Here is a 23,513-nt window from a genome sequence, read left to right as displayed (position 1 = left end):
AAGTTGACTGGCTTCTATTAGACACGCACAGATGTGCGTGCGCCTATCACAAAGGAGATGTATTCATGACCGAAAATAATTTTAATATGGTTGATATTTTTGCATTGTTCCTGTTATGTTGAGTAAAATCATGATTTAATTTTTTTTCAAAACTGTGTTTTCGGGCTTTGCAAAAAGAAAAAGTAAAGAAAAGTTTTGCCAGTGCTTCAGATTTGCGGCAACAGGCGTGGAACAAGTGACTGCACGCTCCAGCATCTGAAAAAGCATCGAGCCGAGTGGGGCAAATGCAACTCTTTACGAGGCCAACACGACCGCAACAACAACAAACTCTATCTAAGAATCATCTTACTGTGGCAAAGTTTTTTACACATGGTACCATGTATGATGAGAAAGGAGCACAATGCACATAGCGATCACTAAATCAGTTGCTCCGCACATCCGAACCGGACAGCTTGTTGGTACGTGTGCTGCTGCAAAACCCTTGTGTAATTATAACGCATTTAATCATCAAAATAGTGATATATTACATGTGCAATGAAGTGTACATTGTCTTTACCATCAGGACACACTAACAAGGAGCCCAGGAAAAGCCTGCGTTTATCCACTTACTAAAACTCTATAGTCATCTCAATGTTTTACTTGAGCATTTCTTTGCATACAGTGTACAATACTACATTTTTATTGTATTTGATTCAAAACAGACGTTTTAAGTTTGCACGTTATTGATCTGATTGATATTTATTACCATTTAATGAGTATTGGTATCTTTATTGATTTATTGGAGTAAATGTATTTGCATGCAATGTGCAATGCTACATTTTTTTTCAAGACAGAAGTTTTAAATTTGCATTTCATCAATCTCAATGTTGGAGATTATTATTTATTTGCATGCAATGTACAATGCTACATTTTTGTTTACTGAAGTATTTTATCCAATCAGAAGTATTGCCTTAAGCTCTTAATTTAGTTCTTTGAAAATAATTGCATAAAAAGTAAATATTATATCTGGTTGGAAAATTACAACACTATACATATATAATTTTGCTAAGAGTATAGGATGCAATGTATGCAGTGCCATTTCAAACTACACATGTTTTAAATAAAAGCAAAACTCGTTCTAAATTACTTCTGTCATTTAAAAAATACGGAAAAACATCTCAAGATTCAAGATGCTTTATTAATGTCTATTCTTTAACATGTACAAGACACATAAGAACTGAAATTTCATTTTCGGCACAGTCCGACTAAGAGCAGACATACGTTACAGGGGAACAAGACGAAACCGCCAACGGGTCAGCCACTTACGGCACTCCTTAAAAAAATCTGAATTTTTAAAAAATATAATATTTTATTTTTAGGCCATTTCGCCCAGGCCTAGAGCAGATTAATAGTGTGTTGCTCTGATAAACTACCATTTCTAGACTGAGTGCTTTCAGCCATAATAATACAAATACTATTATATTCAAACTGCATTGTTTGTAAAATCCAAATTAACACAATAAATATTTTATTTAGGTGTGACCTTGATAAATGATTCTCCTTTAGTATTTCAGGTGTGTGTAATACATTTGCTTTTAAGCATAAATTCAGCCTGTATTTACAATCCACCTACACACTGAATACAAAAAGTTCATTCAGTATAAATGAATATCGGAAAACCTTGCCACACCAAAATCCTATTGTCTCGTTCTGTGAATATTAGAGGCCGATAAACCACAGTAAGGAAATGACCGAGTGGCTTAGAAAAAACTATATTCTCACCTCATCTGAATATAAGATCTGTTGTTTATTATTCCAACATGTGCAGCATGATTTACAACAAGTTTATATTTCTCTTCCAGGGGTAAAAAGCCGACTGAAGAGTTCAAAGCGTGCGGGGTCAAAGGCCGGAGTCATTGTCAGTACCTATGAGGTAATTATGTGTTTGTGTTTAGATCATGTTGACTCCCCACTCTGCTTCTACTCTGCACTCCATCTTTCTGCCCTAGTCACACACTAAACCCCCCCACACCCCTTCCCTCGCCTCCTCTCTCTGTTCTGCGCTCAAGTCGTCTCCCTCTGGGAAGAGGTGCATGAGATGTTGGCTCGGCCATACATCTCTGTCAAAAGCTCTATGAATAAATTAACCTTTTAAAGATTAGTCCACTCTAATACCTCAGGGTTTTTTAAACAGAAGAGCGGACACCCCCCACCCCACCTCACTCCCCCTATTCCCTACCCATTGCACACCAAGCTTGGAGTTATTAGAAGAGCAAAAACTTTAAAGGCACAGACATTTTTGTTTCCTTAACACACATATTTATTATATGCATTATACTATTTATTTTCGAGCCTAATATTTGTTTGAATCTTTTTCCCCTCTTGACATGGTTTTACAAAAAAGATCAATTAGAAAAATACATAATGATGGATATGGAGAACATACAAACCCTTTAGTTATTGAATCACAAATATAGAAATTCGACGATTTGGTGCATTTACAAACAGCTAAAATGATGTACAAAGCAAATTATAACCTGCTACCCAAGAATGTACAACAATTTTTCTCAACAAAAGAGGAGAAATATAACCTTAGAGGAAAATCTAATTTAAAACATTTGTATGCTCGTACAACACTTAAAACCTTTAGCATATCTGTATGTGGAATTAAATTATGGAATGGATTAACCAAAGAAATCAAACAAAGCGCCAATATGATTCAGTTTAAGAGACTGTTCAAACTACAAGTGTTCACAAAGTACACAGAACAAGAATTATGATGAACCTCTTAAAACCTTTTTTAATTGAGAGATTTTGTTTGTATTTAATATTTGTTTACTTACTATGGTATAATATTTGTTTATTATTTATTTATTCACTGTTATGTTACAGAGAACAAGGAAATAGGATAAAATTGTTATGGTATGAAAAGGGGTAGGATTAAATATGCTCAGCTTCTTCCTACTCCTTTTCGGACGTGCTGTAATGAAACAACTGGAAATATGTAATGAATTACATTGTATCGTATGCATGTTCGAAATAAACTGAAACTGAACTATATCCTTATATATCCAACCAGCTCATGTAGGAGCATTTTGTATAGAGAATATTGTGACCAAACGTACCATAGTTTTCTTTGTAAGCATTGTTGTTAATTGATTCACCTTTTGTGTTGTTATAGCAAACTATAATATTATAAAAATCAAAGCACATACAGTTTAATCCCTATACAGTGGTACCTCAATTTAAGAGTTCTCTTACTGAAGAGTGTTTTGAGATAAAAAAACTGTCTCTCGGCTATTGCTATGCTTTAAATTGGAAACAAAAAAAATTAGTTACAAGTATTCCCGTAGCAAATGTCACTGTGAATCCCAGAAGATCTGCCAAAAAATCTAGTCTTTCTCGCCAACATTAGCTTATAGCTAAAGATCAATATAACTTTGTTTTCCAAACATGGGAAACAGATAATATTCATTGAATTAAAAAAAAAAAAATCATGATTGAGCTTGACGAACTCAACGAATTCGAGCATATTACTCTCGTCTGCATAATACTAAAGCAGCTGAGAGGGTTTAAATGATAACTAAACGGCGGACATTTATCCATTAAAATTTGTGAAAGCTGCTGATTGTGTGTTCAATGAAGAAGCAGCTTGAAGGATATACTGTAGAAGTCCACTCTCCAAAGTAAACACTGTACTTTCTTATCACATTTGTTTTTCTTTTTAAAAAGCATTACATGTTAAAATTGTGCTGTTTTAGGTGGGGGTCAAGAATCAATTGAAATTATTTCAATTGGAGACATAATTGATACCAGAGTTTTGAGTTCAGAGCTCCATCACAGAACCAATTCAAATTGTAAATTGAGGTAATATTGTAATTTTATAATCTGTGTTGATTCTGTCCTGATCAGCCCCGCGACCCCGAGAGGGACACACGGTAGAAAATGGATGGATGGATGATGTATGGATCTCACTGCAATTAAAGAGCAAACTGCGTTTTTTGAAAGTGTACTAATACTCCGTAAACCCAAAATATTGTACCGTATTTTTCGGACTATAGGACGCACTGGATTATAAGACGCACTACCAAATAGCGGGTCAATTCAGGTCTATTATCATACAAAAGGCACACCAGATTATAAAGCGCATTAAAGATGTCCTTTGTTTCTACATTTGAAACACTTGTGGTCTACATAACAGGTAATGTTGGTTCTTTAGTTAAAATGTTGCATAAATTATGTTTTACAGACCATCTTTAGGCCGTTTTCTGACAGTCTCCTCAGAATGTGCCGTTTTGTGGCCGGTCTTATTTACGTGGCTCTACTTAGACAGTGTCTTCTCTTTTTTATACCGGAAGTTTTTAGTGCTTCCATAACGAGTCTACTGACAGATATAAGTTAAAACTGTACGCTACGTTATATCAGAAATGGCAACAGTGAGGATGAATGTCCCTCAAAAAGAGGATAGAGAAAAAAAAAAAGCAGTTTATTGACAGGGGCGTGAGCTACAACAGCGGATGCGCACACAATTTCAGGACTTATGGAGATCTCAAATACACATCAGCAGGTACCAATAGGTAAGAAAAGTTGGTTTTGCATTATGGTCCAAACAAAACGCCAAATAATGTCACTTAGTAGGTGCCATTTTGGGGTCCTTATACACACACCATAATACCCGTATGTTGAAGCACAGTACGTCTGACTATGGCGGACAATCCATCAAGCGGTGCGGCTTCGTTGCTTACCAAAGTCGTACTAAAACTTTTTGACAGATTTTAGAGTGTAGTGTGTAATTTTCTGTATTCTCAAATAAACATTAAAGTTTTGGGCTTGCTTGCTAACCTGTACTTGCTAGTGTCATTTATTGAACAGGCGTCAACCATCAGGCAACACGTATTTCTTATGTGTCACTGCCATCTACTGGTCACACTTATCATTACACCATGTACCAAATAAATTTGCTTCGAGGTCGGTAACCACAACCAGAATGAATACGTACATTAGGTGCACCGGGCTATAAGGCGCACTGTTGATTTTTTTTAGAAAATGAAAGGATTTTAAGTTTGCCTTATAGTCTGAAAAATATGGTACTTTTTTCCTAGCACAAAACTAAGATCTTGGCCAGAAAAGGAGTGCAGCAGCATCGATGTCATAGAATCACTTAAATCACAGTGTCCAATCAGATTTCTTGATCTGGGGTTGCTAGAATAGGTTGTGATAGATTTATTTTTGCTTGGTGACGTTCAAAGACGTTATTTAAATCACATTGACACACTGTGACTGAGCTGAGATTCTTAGTGATGCATGAGAAAAACACTACACATTAATTCATTCATGCAGTCTGTCTTTGATTGCAGTTTCAGCGTATAGATTGCGTTAATGACCCACCTCATTTCCTTAAATGACCGCTATGGCGATCATTTAAAATCTCAAATGAATATTTTCATTGTAACAATATGTTTAGTACATGCTGTAGTATACATTCTCTATAGACTGTGCCCCGCAGGAAGGCGCAACTTATTTGATGCATGACAAATCGTCCATCAGCAGTTTACTCCCAGATGCGTGTGTTTGTTATTGAAAAGTGGGTTCTTGAATGTCTTCTCTCAGCCTCAAGCAGACAGCTTTTGGATGGCAGCCTTTTTCAATGTTACAATGATTTCGTCAAAGCGTCATGAGAAAAATACATTTGACATAACAGGCTGCTCTTGCACCATATTTCTGACTTTTTGAAGAACACCTAGTATAGACATGTACAACTTCCACCGCGGGGCAATGCATGTTTGTCATTGTTAAGCAACTGTGAGAAATTATGTTTCGCTAAAAAGCACTTTTTTTTTCTCTAAGTTGAACAAAACAGTGGTCTCTTGTTGGCAATTGGGCCACGTCTATCCACCTTGGTTTTCCAAACAAATCAAGATAATTATGAAGAACAGGTTTTAGGTTGAAATTCCTCGGAAAATAAACCATTCGTGACTTAGAGAATATGACATGTATTGGCTATGTCACTGGTTTTAGGTTTCCCTCTCGGGGCCGGCAGAGGCGTCTCTTGGACTTCCTGAACTCCAAATTGTGCCAGTTTGTGTACTACAGACTTAGAGGTCTTCTCCTTCTTTATTTTGTCCTTTTTGGGGGGGGGGGGTCATTTAAGGGAGGGGTGAAGGACAAGAGTTTCCCCATTTTGCTAATCCTTGCTGTCTTAAGTCTACCATGTTTAACCTCATCACTCAATCTTCATTTAGCCGAGACAGTCTTAGCCAAGCACTCCTAGACTCATTTATTTCTGTAAAGACAAGCTTGGCAAAGGAGAACTTCCAGTAAAATGCCATTGCCTCAGCCACTGACCCAAACAGGCATGGTAGCTAATTTAATTTCTTTTAGACGAGAGGAGGAAGCAGTAATGTTTCTACGACCACAAAAAAAAAAAAGTCTGCCATCTTTGGATTTTTTGGCCACACACACATGATCCCTTGAGTGTGTTTTTCCCCCTTGACCCAAGAACGGTATCTTGTGATTAGAGGAAGAAGTCTACACTGACCTTGGTGCAAGACTTTAATGACTGACTGCCTGTGACTCACAGATACTCAAAACACCTCCTCCCTTACAGAACAAAGGCCAACGTGGCACTGTGGTAGCGCTTTATAATATATGTATTTTCTTATCTTTGGGGTTTATGGCCACGGTGATTAATGGTGAAGTTAGTTTGTGTAATTAACATAGGTTACAGATGCTCATCTTGAAATGTGATAAAGATAAGTATGGTCATGCAAATGTTTCTGTGCCAGTCTTCCAAACTCAGAAAACAACTATAGATCCTTTCTTTTCATGGGTGTTAGAGACGGTTCTTATTTTAGATCAGTAGAGGCTCTGCTCCAGAGATCACAGATAATCCCGGCCAAATAGCACAGCCCAGCTTTTTGGTGAGTTGCCCTGCCCGGTCACTCTTTGCCAGACCCACAACAGCAGCCACAATAGTCCACATATGGAAATGCTTGATTTGATATAGTGTCATTTTACTTTACAGAAATGGGTGTATGCATTTTCTCCCCTCTGTCTCCAGCCCACCACTGTAACCCACCAAGAAATAAATCTGGTCTTCCAGCCTGTGTTACTACAGGAAAAAAAATATATATCTTTGGAATGACATATATACAATCCAAAATTAAAAATGAAGCAAGTTAAGTTACAATTCTAAGTATTTCACTACACCTTTTTTGTGGATGTGTCCAGTACCTATTAAACAGTGGTCTGCAACCTTAAAGGGGAACATCATCACAATTTCAGAATTGTTAAAACCATTAAAAATCAGTTCCCAGTGGCTTATTATATTTTTCGAAGTTTCTTTCAAAATTTTACCCATCACACAATATCCTTAAAAAAAAAAAGCTTCAACGTGCCTGATTTTAACCACACGTCCATTTTCCTGTGACGTCACATAGTGAAGCCAACACAAACAAACATGGCGGAAAGAACAGCAAGCTATAGCGACATTAGCTCGGATTCAGACTCGGATTTCAGCGGCTTAAGCGATTCAACAGATTACGAATGTATTGAAACGGATGGTTGTAGTGTGGAGGCAGGTAGCGAAAACGAAATTGAAGAAGAAACTGAAGCTATTGAGCCATATCGGTTTGAACCGTATGCAAGCGAAACCGGCGAAAACGACACGACAGCCAGCGACACGGGAGAAAGCGAGGATGAATTCGGCGATTGTATGTGTTTGTTTGGCATTAAAGGAAACTAACAACTATGAACTAGGTTTACAGCATATGAAATACATTTGGCAACAACATGCACTTTGAGAGTGCAGACAGCCCAATTTTCATCAATTAATATATTCTGTAGACATACCCTCATCCGCGCTCATTTCCTGAAAGCTGATCTGTCCAGTTTTGGAGTTGATGTCAGCAGGCCAGGGAAGCTAGGGTCGATATTCTTCTCTTGATCATCTTCGGTGGCATAAGGGACGGTGTGAGCCAAGACATCCAGGGGGTTTAGCTCGCTCGTCTGCGGGAACAAACTGCCGCCATTGCTTGCCGTGCTACCGAGGTCCTTTGTCCCTGAATTGCTCACACACTCCGGCAGATTCAATGGGGGTCTGGCGGCAGATTTCTTTGACTTTATCGTTGGAAATGCATCTGCTTTGAGTGTCGCAGGATATCCACACATTCTTGCCATCTCTGTCGTAGCATAGCTTTTGTCGGTAAAGTGTGCGGAACAAACGTCCAATTTCTTGCCACTTTCGCATCTTTGGGCCACTGGTGCAACTTGAATCCATCCCTGTTCGTGTTGTTACACCCTCCGACAACACACAGACGAGGCATGATGTCTCCAAGGTACGGAAAACAGTCGAAAAAACGGAAAATAACAGAGCTGATTTGACTCGGTGTTTGAGAAAATGGCGGATTGCTTCCCGATGCGACGTCACATTGTGACGTCATTGCTCCGAGAGCGAATATTAGAAAGGCGTTTAATTCGCCAAAATTCACCCATTTAGAGTTCGGAAATCGGTTAAAAAATATATGGTCTTTTTTCTGCAACATCAAGGTATATATTGACGCTTACATAGGTCTGGTGATAATGTTCCCCTTTAACTATCAGGAGACATTTTGCTGCCTCTTTTTCGTGCGGGTCACTGCTGCGAACCTTTTACGACACTGTGGTGGCTTCTATGCCGTCGTTTGCTGGGGTGGGGGTAGCACGGTCAGAGACCGGAGCAGACTTAATAAACTGATTAAGAGAGCTGACTCCGTCCTAGGCTGCCCACTAGACAGCATTGAGGAGGTGGCTGACAGAAGAATGCTGACCAAGTTGACATCCATAATGTCCAAACCATCTCACCCCATGCACGGCACTGTGGAGGCCCTGAGTAGCTCCTTCAGCATTAGACCGTTACATCTACAGTGCAAGAACGAGCGCTGTTCCAGGTCCTTTATACCCATAGCCATAAGACTTTACAACACACTTATGCGATTACTATGATGTTTTTTTTGTGGTGTGCAATACCAGTGTTAGTGTTTTTTTGTTGTATTTTATCTTCTATCTATACTATTAGTGAGTAATATGTAGTATTTATTACTATTTTTTGTTTTTCATTAGAATCAGAATCAGAATCAGAATCAGCTTTATTGTCATTACGCAAGGTAACGAGATTGAGGCCATTCCATACAGTGCGATGTGTGCATGCTAGAAAAACAATGTGCAAATATATAAAAATATAAAAAATGTAGAAGTGCAATGAATATGGTGTGAAATGAATATATACATGAAAAAACAAAAAAACAAAAACAGGGTGGTTGGTGGAATGGGTTATTGCACCGAAGAGAAGGCAGTTAATATAATAATAATAATAATGGGGCAGTCCGTTCAGGATGGTTATGGCCCTGGGGAAGAAGCTGTTCTTTAGTCTGTTTGTTTTGGTTTTAATGCACCTGTAGCGCTTCCCAGAGGGCATTACGGTCTACTTCTGTTACCATATGTAAAAACCAGCACTGCAACAAAGTAATTTCCCCATTGTGGGATGAATAAAAGTCTATCCTATCCTAAAAGACAAATAGTATAGAGCCGCAAAACGCAACACAGCTTATAAACTTTTAAAAGTTTTCATCTTTTTTATTTTTTTATTTTAAAAGAAAAGCAATCTGTCGGTGTAAAATCAAGCTTTTTTTCCTTTTTGTTTTCTTTTTTAGCAAGTATTCATGGTTAGCTTACCTAAGGGGTTGCACATTCATGAAGCTGAACTGAACACACAGGCTTCCAGTCTCTTTTACTTGCCTTTCTTGCGCCTCAGAACCCAGCCTGTGCGCATTCACGGCCTCACAGACAGTTGGAAACTATATAACTCTTTTTAAAAATGTAAAGCCACAACAAGGAGGCAGAATAGCCGGGTTAAAGACCCCTGTTCTTGCGCCTCAGAACCCAGCCTCTGCACATTCACGGCCTCACAGACAGTTGGAAACTATATAACTCTTTTTAAAAATGTAAAGCCACAACAAGGAGGCAGAATAGCCGGGTTAAAGACCCCTGTTATAGTGCAACCTTTTATAAGTAACCTAGTATATCAGAGTTCAAGTATATCTGCACCTTAATAAGGCACTGTCAGATAGGTATTATTTTAGCTTAATAATTTCAGCGATGTACAGTAGCATCTACTAAATCATATCGATGGAAAAAACATTTGATAAAGCTTTTACATTAAACAGGTGTGATATGGCAAAACAAATGATCACAATTAATTTTTTCATGTCATCCGATTTTGATAAATATCACAACATTTCATATTGTTTTTAAGGTGCCAGTTTAAAAGCATCTGTCTTAAAACACTTTCTTTGTTTTATTATTAACATACTGAGTAAATAAAGCAAATTAAATGAGAAAAAGCAGAGTAACAGAACTATGTACCAATAAATACCTTAAATTTGCATGCTTTCAAATCAGTCAATCAACGTTTATTTAAACAGCTGTTAATTGCAAATTCAAAGGGCTTCACATTCAGACAAGGAAAAATTGAAAGATCCCACTTGGGGTAAAATAAGAAACCTTGAGAACAGATTGCGGATATAAAGACCCACCTTCAATGGTTAAACAAAAAAAACAAAAAAACAGCCAGTTATTTCAACACTGGGAGCCAAACTGTAGTAGTAGAAGCTGTCAAGTTATGACTAACTTACCAATGAACATGTTTGATGTGGCATCGGTGGTTGCGTTAACAACTGCCAACTGGCTAGCATTAGCAGTAATAGCACAATGTTTTTCAAACGGCTTTTGGACGTCAATTAGTCATTACATTTGCAAAAAAAAAAAGCACATTACCTGATATGTAGCAGTACTTTGGTAGCTGTATTTCTGTATTTTGGTGTTAGTTTTGGAGTTTGTCTGAGGTGGCCCCTCGAGGTCCGAGTGACAGTGTCCCGGAGGCAGACATAGAACTAGCCCGAGAAGGGTGCAGGACTTCAGGCTCCATTGAGGTGAGTGCTTGTGAAGTGCTTGGTCCCTGTCAACACGATTTCCCCTAAACAAATATTCCTTCTCCTCACGATGACAGCATTTCAGTCATTTCCAGGACTTTCTACGTTTGAAAGTAGATTATGTTTTTGTGAACTGATTCCGTAATTTGTTCCGCGATTCTGGAAATCTTAGAGCCTGGATAACTCCAAGTCACGGCTGACATTTTTCGCTGCCCTACTCCGCACGTTTAGCTTTTAAAGGGGAACATTATCACCAGACCTATGTAAGCGGTAATATATACCTTGATGTTGCAGAAAAAAGACCATATATTTTTTTAACCGATTTCCGAACTCTAAATGGGTGAATTTTGGCGAATTAAACGCCTTTCTATTATTCGCTCTCGGAGCGATGACGTCAAGTTGTGACGTCACATCGGGAAGCAATCCGCCATTTTCTCACTTTCGTCGGTGTGTTGTCGGAGGGTGTATCAACACGAACAGGGACGGATTCAAGTTGCACCAGTGGCCCAAAGATGCGAAAGTGGCAAGAAATTGGACGAAATGTGTTCAAAATACGAGGGTTTGGGGAAAGCCGACGAAATGGTCAGTCGTTTGTTCCGCACACTTTACCGACGAAAGCTATGCTACGACAGAGATGGCAAGAATGTGTGGATATCCTGCGACACTCAAAGCAGATGCATTTCCAACGATAAAGTCAAAGAAATCTGCCGCCAGACCCCCATTGAATCTGCCGGAGTGTGTGAGCTATTCAGGGACAAAGGACCTCGGTAGCACGGCAAGCAATGGCGGCAGTTTGTTCCCGCAGACAAGCGAGCTAAACACCCTGGATGTCTTGGCTCACACCGCTTCTACCGTCCCTTATGCCACCGAAGATGATCAAGAGAAGAATATCGACCCTAGCTTCCCTGGCTTGCTGACATCAACTCCAAAACTGGACAGATCAGATTTCAGGAAAAGAGAGCGGATGAGGGTATGTCTACAGAATATATTAATTGATGAAAACATTATTCATTACTCGCGGTTTTACGTAAATTATTATACATAAACTGTGTTTACCTATAATTTAGCTTAAAAACATTTATTTTTTTCAATCATTCGAGTACATTCGGGTCGTCTTGTGTAATGCAGTATTTTGTGTCTATTTAGGTATGGTTAACCAGAGTGCTGAAATCGTGGAAAAATATATGTTCTTAGCGCGCCTGAAATGGGCTGTTTGCACTCTCAAAGTGCATGTTGTTGCCAAATGTATTTCATATGCTGTAAACCTAGTTCATAGTTGTTAGTTTCTTTTAATGCCAAACAAACACATACCAATCGTTGGTTAGAAGGCGATCGCCAAATTCGTCCTCGCTTTCTCCCGTGTCGCTGGCTGTCGTGTCGTTTTCGTCGGTTTCGCTTGCATACGGTTCAAACCGATATGGCTCAATAGCTTCAGTTTCTTCTTCAATTTCGTTTTCGCTACCTGCCTCCACACTACAACCATCCGTTTCAATACATGCGTAATCTGTTGAATCGCTTAAGCCGCTGAAATCCGAGTCTGAATCCGAGCTACTGCCGCTATACCTTGCTGTTCTATCCGCCATGTTTGTTTGTATTGGCATCACTGTGTGACGTCACAGGAAAATGGATGGGTGTATATAACGATGGTTAAAATCAGGCACTTTGAAGCTTTTTTTTAGGGATATTGCGTGATGGGTAAAATTTTGAAAAAAACTTCGAAAAATAAAATAAGCCACTGGGAACTGATTTTTAATGGTTTTAACCCTTCTGAAATTGTGATAATGTTCCCCTTTAAGTTTTAGGTCATTCTGTTCATATCAATGATTCTGTTTACTTCTGCATTATTAAGGTCGATTCTAACTGGCTGTTGAACATGTTTGATCGAGCTACTATATGTTCACAGCTCATCACTATAATCGACCTGAAATTCATCACGATCATCGATTACAGTCATATAATCGCCCAACCATAGGTGTGCCTAATACCTTGGTAGTTGTCTGGCTGATAATCATGTTGTTCGTCACAATGAAGCACATTTTCCCCAAGTATCTAGGTTTTAATGTACTACATATTTATCAGTGCTGATATTATTAATTGCTACGTTTTGGACTCTGACATGTACAAATCTAATCCTGTGTGACCACCCTGAAGGTATACAACTGTCACGAGGATTGTTTGTGAACAGGACGGCTATCTGTTACCTTTTACAAATAGTACCTGAGTTCTGTCTGACTGAACAAATGGACCTGTCCTGTGCCTAAGCAGGACAAAGGCACCCCACTCCAATGCAGCTGCAGAAGACCAGCAAAAAAGTGTTCAAATGTTTCCTCCGCCCCAAAGTCTGGATTAGTTCCCCTGACTCTCACACTGCTTGAGACCTCAAGAGTCTGTCACCTTTTCTGTCATGCTCGGCTGCCTGCAGCCCATTGGCCGGCAGCAGATTTATTTCTCCCTGTCAGGACCAATAGCGTGGCGATGTGGCTCAGCCCACTGTTTAGTTACAGTGACAAACATGCTGATTAGAGAGGCCCAGATGATGGATGGCTCCTCGCCGTGGAGCGACCAGAGTTTTTAGCGGGTCATAATAGGCCTGACACTGTGCAGCCCTGCTCTTTCTTTCGGTCCTCTCCTGCCGGATGGGCCCCTCCCCCACAGGTCACACTCAAAAGGTCAGGAGTTAATGGGCCAGCCTTTGCGTCCTGCCGCCAAATCAAAATGACCCTGTTTGGATTCATATTTGTAGACACTCCATCATCATCACGGCCACTGCGACACATCTATTCCCTCCTTGCCCATGGCCTTTCCTCATGCCACCGCCAGCTCCCGCATAGGTAAAGCGGGAGGGAACACAACCCTGTTGGCTTATTTAAACTGCTGAGCCTTCTTGCTCACTTTTGTGCCTCTGAGGCGCCCATGTGCACAACACACACAAACATGCACACTATTCCCTTCAATGCAGGATTTTTTTATATACTTTTATTGAATTCCTTTTCCTTGCAATTGGATTGAGCGTGCAGCCTCAAGAGTGTGTCGGGAGGGTTCAGCATTTAAAGCCATGCTTGGGAGAATATTCTATCTGGAAATATAGTGAGTGGAGGTCTACTGCACACTGACCTGCAGTCTTTGCTTCTAAATCCTCAGGGAGTGTTGTTAAACAAAGAGCTGAAGCCAAGCCACTTCAGCTAGCTCACCAACACTTGGTGTTTCAGATGCTTTTTGCATGGAGTAAGCGATGACAATCATATTACATCTTCTTAACTGACGAGTGGAAGAAAATTAGCAATTGAAAAAACAATGCATGCCAGGCTATGCTGTTGATTCCCTGTCCTGCAGAAGGTGGTAGTCTACAGTACAGAGTGGGTGGAGTGTTTTTCCTTAATCCTTAACCTAATTCTATACAGAACCAATTTTATCCCCCTTTTTTTGCTTGGCGAAGTTAAAGTGCAACAGGAGAAAAGAACAACAGAGGGAACAACATTTCCAAGCTATAAGTCTTCATGTTGGAACGCTCAGGCCAGGCAAAAACACCAGCTCAGATTGCAGAGAAGTTGTTGGACTAAAGTATTGACACGCAAACTTTGCCATTTCTTTCTTTTACCTAAGCGGGGACGGCGTGGCGAAGTTGGTAGAGTGGCCGTGCCAGCAATCGGAGTGTTGCTGGTTACTGGGGTTCAATCCCCACCTTCTACCATCCTAGTCACGTCCGTTGTGTCCTGAGCAAGACACTTCACCCCTTGCTCCTGATGGCTGCTGGTTAGCGCCTTGCATGGCAGCTCCCGCCATCAGTGTGTGAATGTGTGTGTGAATGGGTGAATGTGGAAATACTGTCAAAGTGCTTTGAGTACCTTGAAGGTAGAAAAGCGCTATACAAGTATAACCCATTCATCATTTATAATTTAAGCGGTTTTATGTTTTAGGAGCACACTATTTGGTCCTGAATTACTTGCACCCTCTGCTGTTTGCTACCCATTGATGTAATCCAATATTGTTCATATATGTATGTGTGTATGTATACATATGTGTGTATATATGTATATGTATCATATATGTAAATAGATATGTATATACATATATGTATTTATATATGTATATATGTATACATATATATGAAACGTGTATTTATGTATGTATATACCAGATACTATCTATCTCAGTGATGTGCAGTCACTACAAAAATGTAAAAAGAAAAAAAAATTATTAAATTGTTATATGTATCCAGTGATTATACTATAAAGTTATTTTCCATTTAACTTCACCAGTTTTAGATTTTTATTCAAAATCGCTGAATTTTCACATTTGCCGTTCAAATACTGAGAAGAGACGGTGCGGTGAACAGCAGCCAGTTGAGGCACGTCACTGCGTTGTGCCTCACCATGGATTGCAGACTCGGCTAACTGCTGGCCTGCTGTGCAGTGAGACCATATTGCTATATGAACTATATTATACATTTCCATAGTTTAGTTAGCTGAGGTATATAATGTACAGTGTATTTTGTCAACAACTGTATGTGTGTAAAGTATTTCTTGTGCTGAGCGATCATAAAACGGCTGCAAAAGACGCACTGGCTGAGGCTCCAGTAATCCCGCCTCTTGCACCCCCGCCGTAGAATGCACCCCCTGACGGGAGTGTTGTATCAACTAAAGCCCACACATAAACTTTCCTTGTGCAAGATTGTATCTATTTAAAAAAGTTATTTCATGAGAAGCCAAAAAGTGCAAAAACAATAATGTTCGTGTTGGAGGAGTTGTGAATGACTGCAGGGCCACAACATTAGGTACACCTGCACACTGCAGGTGTACCTAATTCACAACTGCTCCAACACGAACATTATTGTTTTTGCACTTTTTGGCTTCATATTAAATAACTTTTGTAACCTATTTTTATGGGCTTTCCTCTTTGTGATGTTAAGTTCCTGTTATGCGCTGTTATACAGTATATGCCTTGAGTTCTTATTTTGAAGGCGCTAAGAGTGGAAGTGATGACACGTTGGAGTGGAGCGGAGGTTTTTGAAAGAATGTAAATAAAGTGGTCCTCGTGTAAACTGGAGCCTCCGTGTTTGTTATTTTGTAGTTTCATACAGTATAGGCGACATTTATAAACCCTCGGTTACACTTTTTTAAATAGATTCAATCTTGCACGTGGGAAGTTTAAGTGAGGGCTTTAGTTGATATAACACTCCCGTCAGGGGGTGCATTAATCCAGCACAACAGCGGCGCATGGCCTTCATTTATAAGTAAAGGTAAAACCATAATAACGTTTTTTTTATTAAATGTGCTTTTTTGTGTGCTACAGTTTGTATGTGTAAAGTTAAAGTTAAGTTAAAGTACCAATGATTGTCACACACACACTAGCTGTAATGAAATGTGTCCTCTGCATTTGACCCATCCCCTTGATCACCCCCTGGGAGGTGAGGGGAGCAGTAGGCAGCAGCGGTGCCGCGCCCGGGAATAATTTTTGGTGATTTAACCCCCAATTCCAACCCTTGATGCTGAGTGCCAAGCAGGGAAGAATGCTGGTATGAGCTTTTAAACAGAACCCGTTAACTGCTGCCAATCAAATGGTGAATAAGATACTCTTTAGGGTTCATATGTTTGTAAATCTGACTGTGATGAAGTCAGTGCCTCACCAGCCATCAACCTCACCGCACGTCACTGATCTATCTATCTATCTATCTATCTATCTATCTATCTATCTATCTATCTATCTATCTATCTATCTATCTATCTATCTATCTATCTATCTATCTATCTATCTATCATCCACCCATATATGTGTGTGTGTGTGTGTGTCTGTGTATGTATGTATGTATGTATGTATATATATATATATATATATATATATATATATATATATATAATAGATAACCATTTCAGGTGACTACCTCTGGAAGCTCATCGAGAGAATGCAAGAGTGTGCGAAAAAGTAATCAGCGCAAAGGGTGGTTATTTTGAAGAAACTAGAATATAAAAAATGTTTTCAGTTATTCCACCTTTTTTTGTTAAGTACATAACTCCATGTATTCATTCATAATCTACAATGTAAATAGTCGTGAAAATAAAGAAAACGCATTGAATGAGAAGGTGTGTCCAAACTTTTGGCCTGTACTGTATATGAATGTATCTATCTATATATCTATCTATACATCTATCGACATGGCAACAACATGCCTTCTTGAATATTAGCATTAGATCGCTCAAATTATACTTGAATGTCAGTAATCCTAATGATTGGAAATTGACAAATTGATTTATTATGCCCATCCCTTTTGTGCATTAACTATGAAATTTTAGGATAAACACAGCAAATGCTAAGTCTTGATCCGCCACTTTTTTGGTAACGTGAGCTAGCAACTTAGTGTAAAACGGCATCTCTGAATAAATTGGGACGAGAGGAGCCAGATGTTTAAGCTGCTGGCTGATTTTACATATGCGGCCGGTCAAATCCTTCGAGATGGTTCTGACTTAGCATTGCGGGGTTCAGGTCCTTGGGGCCACCTTTTTCCTGCAACATCAAGATGTTATAGCCAGAGGCATGTGTGTATGCGTAGCGCAGAGGAAGCGCACCTCCATTTGTATTATTATTTTTTTTTTCAAGCAGATGCTTGGTTGCATTAATAACTTCTAACTAAAACATTCATAAAGTGTTATTGAATTTTTAGCAGTGAGGTTAAGAAGTGTGACCTTTCATGTCTGAAGGCTGCCATCCCCTCTCTTGTTGCCTCCTAGCCTCTGCCTCTCTTCTCTCTGTTTGGACGCTTCAGTGACATCACACCGGCTCTGCTTCAAATTGGATGCAGAGAGTGAGAAGTTCAGCAGTAGCCAACGGCCATGAATATTTTTCCATTTATTGAGGGAGAAGGGAGATGCAGTGGGGGTGGTGTGGGACATGCAGACAAAAAAAAAGGGGGCAGAATACATTACAAGATAAGTAATCAAAATAATTCCGTCCATTTATGAACATGCTTCGATCAATCTCATGGTTAGGTAAACTAAACTGAGCTAGGCTGGAGACCCTTCCAAAGACGCCTGCTTTTTATGTTCATTCATTGTCAGAGAGGTGTCGAGAATGGAGTACAGGCAAGCAGTGTAAAGGTTGTGCATGTGGTTTGACGTTCTGCTTGTGTTCCCAGATGTAAGAAGAATAAAAAACTGTCAAACTTAATGCTTTGTTGTTCAGTCGCAGTTTTATGTAAAACTTATACATTGTGTTATGCTGTATGTGCTTGCTAAGTGAAACTTACTGTTTTTAAACTTTTGTTTCAGAAGAATTTGGTTACCCATTGATTGATGTATTTAATCTTATTTTGTGGTGATAATAGATCATGGTGGCCATGGTGTACATTAGTGATATAGTCAGACAAAGTGCTAAGTCACCATGGGCTACAGGTTGGGTTTTGATGCGAGGCTCAGTTTATCCTGTCACCACGCCAAACCATCTGTGCAGACCAGAAGGAAACAAAATTTTCTCTTCCCCAATCCTTTACAAAACAGAAAAAACTGGCAGGATCAATCATCAGGAGGATTTAAAACACGGAAAGAAATCCTTAACTGTGACTTCACACTTTTCTGGGCAATAGATGGAAGCGCAACACTTATGACATCTGTGACACTTCCGCTCTTTTGGGAATGTGTTCTACAAGATGTTGTAGAACACATTCTTGACCGAGAAGTACATTTGCAAGGTCAATTGGTCACTGACCTAAGAGAGGGGCTGCTGGCTCACAATCTGTTCTAGTGTATTCCAAAGTACCGGTTGTTGATTGATTAATGACTAATATCACATTGGCATACATTGTCTGCAATGTCTGGCATATAAATCTTTTGAGTGTAGAAGAACGTCAGTCTGCATGTTCTCCCCATGACTGCGTGGGTTCCCTCCGGGTACTCCGGCTTACTCCCACCTCCAAAGACATGCACTTGGGGATAGGTTGATTGGCAACACTAAATTGGCCCTAGTGTGTGAATGTGAGTGTGAATGTTGTCTGTCTATATGTGTTGGCCCTGTGATGAGGTGGCGACTTGCCCAGGGTGTACCCCGCCTTCCACCCGAATGCAGCTGAGATAGGCTACGGCACCCCCGCGACAAGCGGTAGAAAATGGATGGATGGATATGGCAATTATTTACATCAAAATATTGGCCAAAAATGGTATGACTAACTCCAATCTAATAATGGGTTGATTGTAGTGCTGTCAAATAATATTTTTTTTAAATAAGATTAATCATATTGTTGAATTTAGATTAATCATGATTAATCATCCATCCATCCATCCATCTTCTTCCGCTTATCCGAGGTTGGGTCGCGGGGGCAGCAGCCTAAGCAGGGAAGCCCAGACTTCCCTCTCCCCAGCCACTTCGTCCAGCTCTTCCTGTGGGACCCCGAGGCGTTTCCAGGCCAGCCGGGAGACATAGTCTTCCCAACGTGTCCTGGGTCTTCCCCGCGGCCTCCTACCAGTCGGACGTGCCCTAAACACCTCCCTAGGGAGGCGTTCGGGTGGTATCCTGACCAGATGCCCGAACCACCTCATCTGGCTCCTCTCGATGTGGAGGAGCAGCGGCTTTACTTTGAGCTCCTCCCGGATGGCAGAGCTTCTCACCCTATCTCTAAGGGAGAGCCCCGCCACCCGGCGGAGGAAACTTATTTCGGCTGCTTGTACCCGTGATCTTGTCCTTTCGGTCATAACCCAAAGCTCATGACCATAGGTGAGGATGGGAACGTAGATCGACCGGTAAATTGAGAGCTTTGCCTTCCGGCTCAGCCCCTTCTTCACCACAACGGATCGATACGGCGTCCGCATTACTGAAGACGCCGCACCAATCCGCCTGTCGATCTCACGATCCACTCTTCCCTCACTCGTGAACAAGACTCCGAGGTACTTGAACTCCTCCACTTGGGGCAAGATCTCCTCCCCAACCCGGAGATGGCACTCCACCCTTTTCCGGGCGAGAACTATGGACTCGGACTTGGAGGTGCTGATTCTCATCCCAGTCGCTTCACACTCAGCTGCGAACCGATCCAGTGAGAGCTGAAGATCCTGGCCAGATGAAGCCATCAGGACCACATCATCTGCAAAAAGCAGAGACCTAATCTTGCAGCCACCAAACCGGATCCCCTCAACGCCTTGACTGCGCCTAGAAATTCTGTCCATAAAAGTTATGAACAGAATCGGTGACAAAGGGCAGCCTTGGTGGAGTCCAACCCTCACTGGAAACGTGTCCGACTTACTACCGGCAATGCGGACCAAGCTCTGGCACTGATCAATTTATCCAATATTTGGACACAAAGCAGAGTGTCATCCAGGACCATTTGTATTTTTTTTTAACTCAAATGCACAATATTTATTTGCTCAAAACTTGATAACAGTTTTATCTAAAATCCAGTCAGGGTTTATCTTGAAGTGACATTTTCCTTACGTTGACCATATGGAAAGTATTGCCCCATTTCAGGTCACCCTCTGTGTTTAAGGTAAAGGAGCATCCATCCATCCATTTTCTACCGCTTGTCCCTTTTGGGGTTGCGGGGGGTGCTGGAGCTTATCTCAAAATTAATTTTACCTCATTAATGCAATAATTGTATGTGATTAATCACATGAGCTAAATTATTTTTGACAGCCCTAGTTAATCCACTTCCACATCGGAATGCCTAAGAAAATCTAAAACAAACCTGATGGTATATGTTGTCTAGCCATGTATTTCTAGAGCAGGGGTCGGGAACCTTTTTGGCTGAGAGAGCCATGAAAGCCAAATATTTTAAAATGTATTTCCGTGAGAGCCATATAATATTCTTTAACACTGAATACAACTAAATGCGTGCATTTTTAAGGAAGACCAACATTTTTAGAGTATAATAGGTCTCTTTTTCTTTTTAATAACATTGTTATTCTGAAGGTAACCAATAATAAATAAAATACTTCTTACAATTAATGCGACTTCTGGTGCTGTATGGTTTTGCTGTTGGCTTTGTAGTCTGGTTGATACGTGGTTATTTTTAACACTGTGATTACCAGCGGAATTATTCATTACTTATCGTGTTAAGCAATGTCAGCTAGGATTTATCTGAGAGCCAGATGCAGTCATCAAAAGAGCCACATCTGGCTCTAGAGCCATACGTTCCCTACCCCTGTTCTAGAGTTTACTAAGAGGTGTGTGATGATTTTTGCTCTTATGGCTCAAAATTGTGGCCACCCACATGCGACATATTTTTTTGTTGTTTCCCTGGTCGCTCAACAAAGAAAGTGTGGTGCCCATTTTAGGATGGATTTATCCATCCATCCATCCATTTTCTACCGCTTGTCCCTTTCGGGTTTGCGGGGGGTGCTGGAGCCTATCTCAGCTGCATTCGGGCGGAAGGCGGGGTACACCCTAGACAAGTCACCACCTCATCACAGGGCCAACACAGACAGACAACATTCACACTCACATTCACACACTAGGGCCAATTTAGTGTTGCCAATCAACCTATCCCCAGGTGCATGTCTTTGGAGGTGGGAGGAACCCGGAGTACCCGGAGGGAACCCACGCAGTCACGGGGAGAACATGCAAACTCCATTTAATGGCTCTTAATTGCATTTTAGGATGGATTTAATGGCTCTTAATTGCATTTATGCTGCTTTATTTGAGCAACAAGCTGTTCGCCAACAGTCAAAATGACCAGTTTGGCCATGTGCCAGTCATATAATAATATTGATTTTGGAATCAACCAAAATTGCTCTGTAGTGCGCGTGTAACTTATGTTAATGATAATTATTACGTGGAAATGAACGTTGCGTCAACTTCCTTCACTGATATGTGGCCGTACCGCCATTCTGACTTTCTAATGGTTCGTATTTGTATACAGGGAGGACTTTTCCCTACTGGGCGTTACTACTCAAGGTGTTGAACTTTATTTCACTTTAGTATTACATGCTTTGTGTGAGTGTCATTAGCATAATTTGCTCACATATGGCTCATATTGACAGTGGAGCAGAGCAGCATATCAAAGAGGACGCCATAACCAGAATAATTACAAGGGAGGATGCAATTACCGATATTATTTCCTTAATAGTGGCGCTTTTGACGACGTACACACACCAACGACAACCAAAAAAGTAAGGGCCGGGGGGTTGCTTATTGCTAAACTTCTCCAAATGCCTGCCCCGCTGGTGTTAATTCTTAACCTTCCTGACACGACTTCCTCAGCCGCGTCCTTTAAGGTTAATATCTTTAATAAAAGTTAATATGTGGAAAAGCTAACAGTCTCTTGGCCTGTCCCCCAAGAATGAATTAGAGCTCTCCCTGGACCTGACCGAGCTATCATTTTTTGAGGTGATGTGTGCGGAGCAGCAAATTGCTTTCGCATGCCGAGTGTGCAGGCGGCGGGCTCGTTAGACTTTTGTCCGAACTGCAACGCATACCCACCTTATCACTTTGCTTCTTGTATCTGACTGTTTTATATCTTCTTAACACACTTTTGTTACACTTAGTACAGGGGTCTGCAACCCACGGCTCTGGAGCCGCATATGGCTCTTTCATGCCTCCAGCCTGGCTCCCTTTGGCTTTTAAAAAATTTAAATAAATAATGGCTATTTAATTTATTTTATTTTATTTATTTAGTCTACTTTAATGTAGCCATTTTTATTTTAGCGTTTGTGATCTTGCAATATTTTGTCTATCGAAATGTACGTAACACCCCCGATGCGTCATCTTTTGCTGCCAAGCAATTGTATTGTTTTTAGTGGTCAACCCCCAGTAAATTAGCAATGGACAAATCAAAAAGAGAAACATTTCTGATGAAAATAAAACATTTAATGCTCCATGGACAGTTTCATTTGCGTTTACTGTTGACGAGGTTGGTTCACCTGTGTGCTTAATATGTGGGGAGAAAATAGCAAACAACAAAAAATGAAATGTGGAAATACATTTCCAGAACGAACGCACAGTATTTGCAGAAAAATACTACCAAGCTGGAGATGACCGAAAAAGAGCAGTTTCGGAACTGCTGCGGAAAGCTGATCAGAGCCAAAATACTTGCTATGTCATATTTTGTCTGGTGTTTGATTTCATAAATACTATAGCTTAAATGTAATGAAACTAAAAGTAGTGTTATTGTCATTTTAGGGCTCAAACAGAGTTTGCGGCTCTAGGTGGGTTAACTTTGGTGAGAAATGGGCTCAAATGGCTCTTTGTATGCTGAAGGTTGCCGACCCCTGACTTAGTACGTTCAGGCAACAACATAATAAAGACAGAACTTTGGTAAAATACAGACAGCAATGTAGTACTTTTGTAAATGCTCGCTTTTGTGGACGAGCGTTAAAGAAAGAAAACATACTAAATTGCAGTGGTGTGCCGTCGGGGCCAGCAAGGCCTTCTCTGCTGGCCTAACATAACCAGAAATCATGATCATAATTAAAGATAAAAGTATTTTTTTATTTACTTTCCCTAACTATCTAATAGTATTCATATTCTTTTCATGTCATATTATGTTGCCATGCTGTACGAAATCTGCCGGAAGCCTTCAGAATTAACAATGCGGGTGTGGCTCCGAAATGACAACACAGGCACGGCTTCTTAAAGACGGGCTCTTTACTTGGG

The 23,513-nt window shown here is 40.4% G+C and overlaps 1 protein-coding gene across 2 annotated transcripts in view; it reads left to right on the top strand.

The window, feature by feature from the left end:
- Positions 1–23,513, top strand: part of prdm16 (PR domain containing 16) — a 755,270-nt gene that overhangs the window by 18,234 nt on the left and 713,523 nt on the right. For both annotated transcript variants that reach the window (XM_061975909.1, XM_061975901.1), the window contains exon 3: positions 1,842–1,912. The gene's annotated coding sequence lies outside the window, so the exon portion shown is untranslated. The remainder of the gene's footprint in view (positions 1–1,841; positions 1,913–23,513) is intronic.

This window comes from Nerophis lumbriciformis, linkage group LG01 (genome assembly GCF_033978685.3).
Source record: "Nerophis lumbriciformis linkage group LG01, RoL_Nlum_v2.1, whole genome shotgun sequence".
Classification (NCBI taxonomy): Eukaryota; Metazoa; Chordata; class Actinopteri; order Syngnathiformes; family Syngnathidae; genus Nerophis; species Nerophis lumbriciformis.
The sequence above is the reverse complement of the archived record's forward strand: the minus strand, read 5'-3'. Positions and strand labels throughout refer to the sequence as shown.